Source organism: Cornus florida, unplaced genomic scaffold (genome assembly GCF_030987335.1).
Source record: "Cornus florida cultivar Cherokee Brave unplaced genomic scaffold, ASM3098733v1 CherokeeBrave_3.0.0_Hap2_Chr02, whole genome shotgun sequence".
NCBI lineage: Eukaryota > Viridiplantae > Streptophyta > Magnoliopsida > Cornales > Cornaceae > Cornus > Cornus florida.
The window spans coordinates 68,487,684-68,494,612 of NW_026775572.1; the positions used below are offsets into that span (position 1 = coordinate 68,487,684).

Consider the following 6,929-nt stretch of genomic DNA (forward strand, 5'->3'; position numbering starts at 1 on the left):
AATATAAATACATGTACATTTTCTTGTGCAATTAAAAGTTCTATAGAACAGTTTGGCATGTCAATGGATGAAATGCAGAAACTAGAGATGGAATAAGATTAAGATTAAAATTAATGTAAAAGATACATTCTCTTTGACCCAAGAAACAAATCATTTCCCAATAGTGTAAACAAAATTGAAGCCACAATTCACCTTGTCCCACAATTTGCCAAACCATCTCATCTTACTGACAACCAAAGGCCAATTATGAATAATTTCATTCCACCAATTCAACAAGACACAATTCACCTTGTCCCACTATTTGCCAAACCATCTCATCTTACTGACAACCAAAGCCTACTTATGAAGAATTTCACTCCTAAGAGTAATATTTGTTTACAACCTCACAATGAAAAAAAAAAAAAAAAATTTGTATTTTGCTGGGAAAAAGAAAAGAAAGAATGGTAAAAAGAGGGTTAAGAAAGAGGGGAAAAAAAAAAAAAAAAAAAAAAAAAAGAAACAAAGGAAAAAAGAGGATTATGGTTTTGGTAGAATAAGAATTAGGCCTTACTTAAAAATAAAGGTAAGAATCCATAGAAGAGAAAAAAGTTCGTGGGGAATAGAGGAAAAAGGAAAAATAAACACAAAAAGAAATTTATTGTGAAAAGGAAATAAAGCAGTATCTAGGAATTGTGAAGAATAAGAAGAAAGAAAACAGGAGGATGAAGAAGAAGAGAGAAAAGAGAAGAGATAGAGAGAGACCATTCTCCGGTAGCGAAGCTAGGTTGGTGGGAGAACAAGAGAGTCAAAGATGATTGTCCAAGAGTTCGAACCTTGAACAAAAATATAAGGATAAATATCTAATTGTTTGAATATAAAATTGTTTTATAAAACAAAACTTTTAAGTAATTATGTAATTACCATCATATTGCAGAAAGTTATCAAACAATTTCCAATATTTATACTTCAACTCAACATTATTTCTAAAACTTTCTTAAAAATCGCAAAGGAACACGTGTGTCAAACATGTATCCATGGCATGTCGGACGCGTGTCCGAAGCGTGTCCAGATATTCAAGAACATAAACAAATATTCGGACACGTTTTTTGGCGTGTCCGGCGCATGTCAGTGTCCGACACGGATTCATTGCTCTTTTAGGCATGTTCGTGCTTCATAGAGTAAAATTAACATGAAGATTGTAAATTTTAATTCCTAAACTTTTAGATTATTTTCTATTTTTCTTTCTTTTTCTATTTTTACTGTCTCGTTTTTAAAAACAATTTTTTTACATTATCTTATAATAGTTTGAAGAAATACATCAGAGAAAAAATACTTTGGTTTTATTGGAACTCACATGAAGATTGTTGATTTTAATTTTCGAAATATTATAATATTTTATTCAAATTTATATATTTTAAGAAAATTACATTGACCTCCCTGACATTTGCTTTAATTACACCGTCCTCCACTAAAAGAAAAAGGGCTAACCTTGTGCACGAGACTCCCGCCATTGCAAAGTCTGAAAAGGTCATATGTACATTTTTACCTCTTCATACGGGGAGGGTTGTTTCTTGAACCCGTGACCTCTATATTGCAATGGAACAACCTTATGGTTACTGTTAGCAGATATGATAGCACGATTTAAAGAATGACTTACCATATTAGCAGAAATTTAATTATGCTATAGAAGATGCCATAGAATATGCTTTGATTTGATTTAGATTTCATTTCATTTCCTTTTTTGTAATATGAGCATGTGATTTAATATCTTTTTTTGTAATATGAGCATATACTCTTTTTATCTATATATACTAGAGCTGTGAATAAGTGATTTATCTCATTCAAGTCTTTACACAATTCTCTCCTTCTTCTTTTTATATTTCTTATTGGCATCAGAGCCAACACCTTTCCACACCTTTCAATAGCCTTGCTACTTGTGCAACAACCACCTTAAGTTGTTGCGACATCGTGTGACGTTGCCTACACATGATTTTCTGTGTTGCTATTTTGTGATCGAAAACATGTATTTTTAAAGTTTTATAATTTCTTTTTTGCTCTTCTAGGGTTGGGTAAATTGGGATAGTTGGTCTCCAACACCTAGAAGGGCTTAGGTAAATTTTTTTGAGTCTACAGAGAAGTTCCGGATATTGTGCAGGAGGTTGTCCAGCTATATGTAAGAGGACAGCGCTCTTTGAAAAAGTCTGTATTTGGACTTTTCGGAAATGATCTGAAGAGACATTGTTATTATTTATGGTCTGAGGAAACCCTTTGATTTATTAATAGAATTTGTAGTGTTTTTGGAGTTGTTTGTTGTCGTATGACAAATAATGGCAAATTTAGGGTCCTCGACTATTAAATTCTCTTGGCTTTAGTTTTGTGGGTAGTGGTGCCATTTTTCCCACTAACTCATTAGAAAATCCAGGACTTCAAATCACCACAGTGAAGTTGGATGGCTCTAACTATTTGATTTGGGCACAGTCTGCCAAGATAGTCATTAGTGACAAAGGCAAGATTGGCTATATTACTGGCTCTGAAAAAGAGCCAGCTGAGTTAGAGAAGGCATATCCACGGTGGATTGCAAATAACGCTATGTTTATGTCTTGGCTAGTCAATTCGATGTAGCCAAACATAGCCGTTGGCTATATGTTTATGAAGACTGCTAAGCAGATTGAAGATTCAGTTCAACGCACTTAGTCTCAGAGGCACAATAATGCACGAATTTTTCAGTTATGGCGAGATATCACCAGGATTTCTCATGGTGACTTAATAGTTTCAGGTTACATCGCCAAGCTTCGTACTATTTGGGAGGAGATGTCATATTATGATTCCTTCCGCTCATGGAAGGTTCCAGATGATGCAATTTTATATGCAAGGATTGTGGAGAAGAATCGAGTGTTTCAGTTTCTTGTCGAGTTGAACGACGAGTTTGAGTATGCTCATATTCATTTAATGGGCTTATCTTTATTCCCTACTCTCGAGGATGCATACTCCTATGTGTTGTTAGAGCCATCGGACTCATCCATTAGGTGTTGCTTCTGTTGATCGTTCTATGAGGGCAGTTTGTGTTCCCAACCTTTCAGGAACTGCACCATCCCAGTCAATTCAGAGTTCTACCATTGGTCCTCCCCTGGGACAACAACGTGGGCGGTGTGACCATTGTGAGAAAATTGGTCACATCAAATCTCGGTGTTATGCACTACATGGACGCCCACCGCAACAGAAACAACCTCGATCCTCTACACATTCTGTCACACAACCAGTCTCGTTGTTAACTATTGACAACTCTGCCTCGTCATCTTCTGCCACAGTTACCTTGATTCAAGCTGATTTGGACAAGTTAAAACAATTTTTCAATCAAATGGAGGCATCATCTCAGCCAACCTCAACTTATGCCCACTCAGGTACTATTGCATCTGCACATAGTGTATCTACATCTTCGACACCATGGATAACTGATTCTGGTGCTTCAGACAATATGATTGGTATGCCCGCATTCTTCCAATCTTATAGTATATGCTCTGGCTATCGCAAGGTATGCCTTGCGGATGGCTCTCCATCTTCCATCACTGGGAAGGGTCACATATCAGTTACTCCTTCATTAACATTATCTAATACACTTCATGTTCCATAGTTGACTACAAATCTTATTTTTGTTAGTATCGTCACTAAACAATTAAATTGTAGTGTAACATTCTTTCCCTCTTACTGTATTTTTCAGGATCTGGTGTCGAAATGGACGATTGGCAGTATGCGTGAAGTGGACGGCCTATACCTGTTGGATGCTCCTTTGTCACCTCAAGCTCATTCAGCTTCTTTTTCTAATTTTGTTTCATCTAATAAAGCGCAACTTATGCATTGGCACATGCGTTTAGGACATATTTCTTTTGATTATTTAAAACATTTGTTTCCTTCCTTATTTTGTAACGTGGCAGTCTCAAATTTATCCTGTGAGACATGCTACCTGGCTCCAATTATCCTGCTAGTCGTAATAAATATGCTTGATTTCGATATTTTGTGGTGTTCATTAATGATCATAGTCGTGTTACATGGGTTTATCTAATTTTTTTTTTTTCTTTTTTTTTAATTAGTATTACATGGGTTTATATATGAAAACCAAAAATGAGGTGTACACCATTTTTAAAAGTTTTATGACAATGGTTCAGACTCAATATAGTTGTACCATTAAAAATTTTAGATTTGACCAGGGTACGAAGTACACTTATGGAGAGGTACAACGGTTATGTACAGAATTTGGGATTAAGCATCAGATCTCTAATGTTAAAACTCCTTAACAGAATGGCCGTTCTGAGAGAAAGAATCGCCACATCCTTGACTTAGCTAGAGCAATCTGCATTGGCATGAATGGTCCCCAATCATTTTGGGGAAATGCAGTTCTTACAGCTGTCTACATCATTAATAGGACCCCTTCTAGGATTCTTAACTTTGCAGCCCTACTCTCAATCTTACATCCCAATTTATCTCTTTTTTTTATTCCTCTGCGAATCTTCGAGTGTGTATGCTTTGTTCAGCAGTTGGGGCAGACACGTTCAAAGCTTGACCCTAAGGCTTTAAAGTGTGTTTTTAGGCTATTCTCACTCTCAAACAGGTTATAGGTGTTACCATCCTCACGATTTATATCCATGAATGTTTCTTTCTTTGAGCATACACCATACTATAGTGGTTCAGTTGGTTCTCGAAATGAATGATTCCCATTGAGCACAATTGGTGATCACCTTCTTCCGTCTTCAACTTCTCTACCTTTGCTTGTTTCGTCTTCTATTATTCCTCCTCGTGATACCCCTCTAGCAGGGGGAATTGTTCCTTTTCCACAGGTTTATAGTCGCAACAGGTACAAGCTTCTACTCCCACGATCGACTACCTTGTTCCTTCGACACCAGCTCCGCTTTCTCAAGCTATTGTTTCACTTGATGATCGCCCCATTGCTCTTCGGAAGGGTAAACATTCTTGTACATACCCTGTTTCTAATTTTGTTTCTGACTGTTTCTGATCGCCCCATTGCTCTTCGGAAGGGTAAAAATTTTTGTAAGGCAGTTTCTAATTTTCAATCATGCATACTTAAAACATATTTGAGAATCAAAATAAGTTATAAACTTGGAAATTAAGAAATCCTAGATAAGCAATGCATGTACCCTGATTGGAGAGAGTAAATCATTGTGTATTACCTTTTTACCCTTGTTGATGAAGATTATCAAGGTGTCCTTTGTCGTGGCATGTAGTTCATCATCAATTTGGAGAGGTAACCAACAGTTAGCTAACTTTTGACAATTTCTAAACTAAACTAGAAATTAAGTAAAAGTTCTAACTTAATGTCACGATCTACAAAATTCACCAACATACGTCCTATTGACCTAACAAAGTCAATGCCGCTAAATCACTGATAGATAGAGGGGCAGAAAAAATGAAATATGGATAGATACATAGATAGATAGATAGACAGACATATTGTAAAACATATAGATGGATGAATGGTTAAATATATAGACCATTCATATTGCTTCGTGCTTCATGCACCATATTGTAAAATTAGAGATTGCTTTGGTCCAGGACAAAGAGGGAAATTAATAACTTCCATGTGTCTTGGGTCAAATGCACAATTTTGACTTCAAATCAAATTCATTCTTGAAAATATAAAAGCAAACATCAAGTTACAGAAAAAGAAAAAAATAGTTATTGACAAAAGGACCATCAACGCATAAAAAGTCCAAAAAACTTCGTTACAATGGTGACTGACCAATCATGACAAATCAAATGACAGAGGTTGCAGCCCTCTTTTTAATGCTGGAACAAACAGCTCTGCTACTGAAGTGAAAAGTGTATTACTCCTTGATTAAATTGGTGATCCCATGTAGGCATGATGACATGATACCACTGCTATGCCCAAGTTTTTCTCCTCTTAGAGAGCGAAATTATCTTGACAAAGGAGTAGGTGGAAAATGCATAACTGCCACCCAATTTTAAGCAATGAAACTCATGAATCAGAAATAATGCTAATCACTTCAGCAACTTTACACCCCCAATTTCACATTCAAAGTCCATAATCAACATGGTAAAGAAATTATAACACAAACAAAACCGAACATCACAAATAGATATGAATGAATTTAGAGAAACAAAGTATAACGAATCCAAAGCACAATTCAAATTCTTCAGTCGAATTCCACAGTGTGACAACAAATCAAGAAGCTTATGAACATTCTAATTCTTGATCAAAATTGAGTGGAAAAAACAATAGAATTGCAAAACTCTATAAGACACGTACATATATGTGTGTGTATGCGTGTGTAATCACAACACTTTCAGAAACGAAAAGAATGCGAACCGTGTCTTCAGGTTTCACGTCGATTGCGAAGTGAGTACCATTTAAAGTCTTCACCAAAATCTTCATTCTTATGTATGTAAACGATCTCCAATCGGAATGTACTCTATTCCTCCGGCGACTCTCCTCCGATCCACCCAAAGAGAGAGAGGAGAGGAAGAACAAGAAACACAACCCGAATGCGCTTATGAAAAGATGAGCAGGGACGCCGTTTAGAGTGTCACTGTTTATAGAGCGCGTGGTTTTCACATTTCCGGAGGAGTGTCGGGGTTGGAATAATTTGAAAAAGAAAAAAAAAAAAAAAAAACCTCCGGAGGGAAAATAAGTATTTTTTTTTACATTTAATAGATGATTTTATTAAGATATTTTTTTAAGATGTGAATGGCCATGTTGGATAATGGTGTTACAGAAAGTAAAATAGAACTTTGCTAAAATGATAAATACAATTTAAAAAAAATAAAAATAAAAATTAATAAATGTGAATGCCATTAATTAATGAAGTGTGAAGCAATATTGCGCTTTGTTTGTTTTTTTTTTTTTTTTTTTTTGGAAGGATATTGTGCTTATTATTTATCAGGAAAAAAATACTTTCTGCTTGTTATATACTTAATAT

General features: G+C 35.5%; 1 protein-coding gene across 1 annotated transcript in view; it reads right to left on the minus strand.

The window, feature by feature from the left end:
- LOC132295240 (ubiquitin receptor RAD23c-like) overlaps nucleotides 1-6,440 on the minus strand; it is a 30,150-nt gene extending 23,710 nt beyond the window's left edge. Inside the window, exons 1-2 of the mRNA XM_059793420.1 lie at nucleotides 6,320-6,440; nucleotides 5,163-5,941 (exon numbers count right to left, since the gene is read on the minus strand). The gene's annotated coding sequence lies outside the window, so the exon portion shown is untranslated. The remainder of the gene's footprint in view (nucleotides 1-5,162; nucleotides 5,942-6,319) is intronic.
- Between the last annotated feature and the right edge of the window lie 489 nt (nucleotides 6,441-6,929).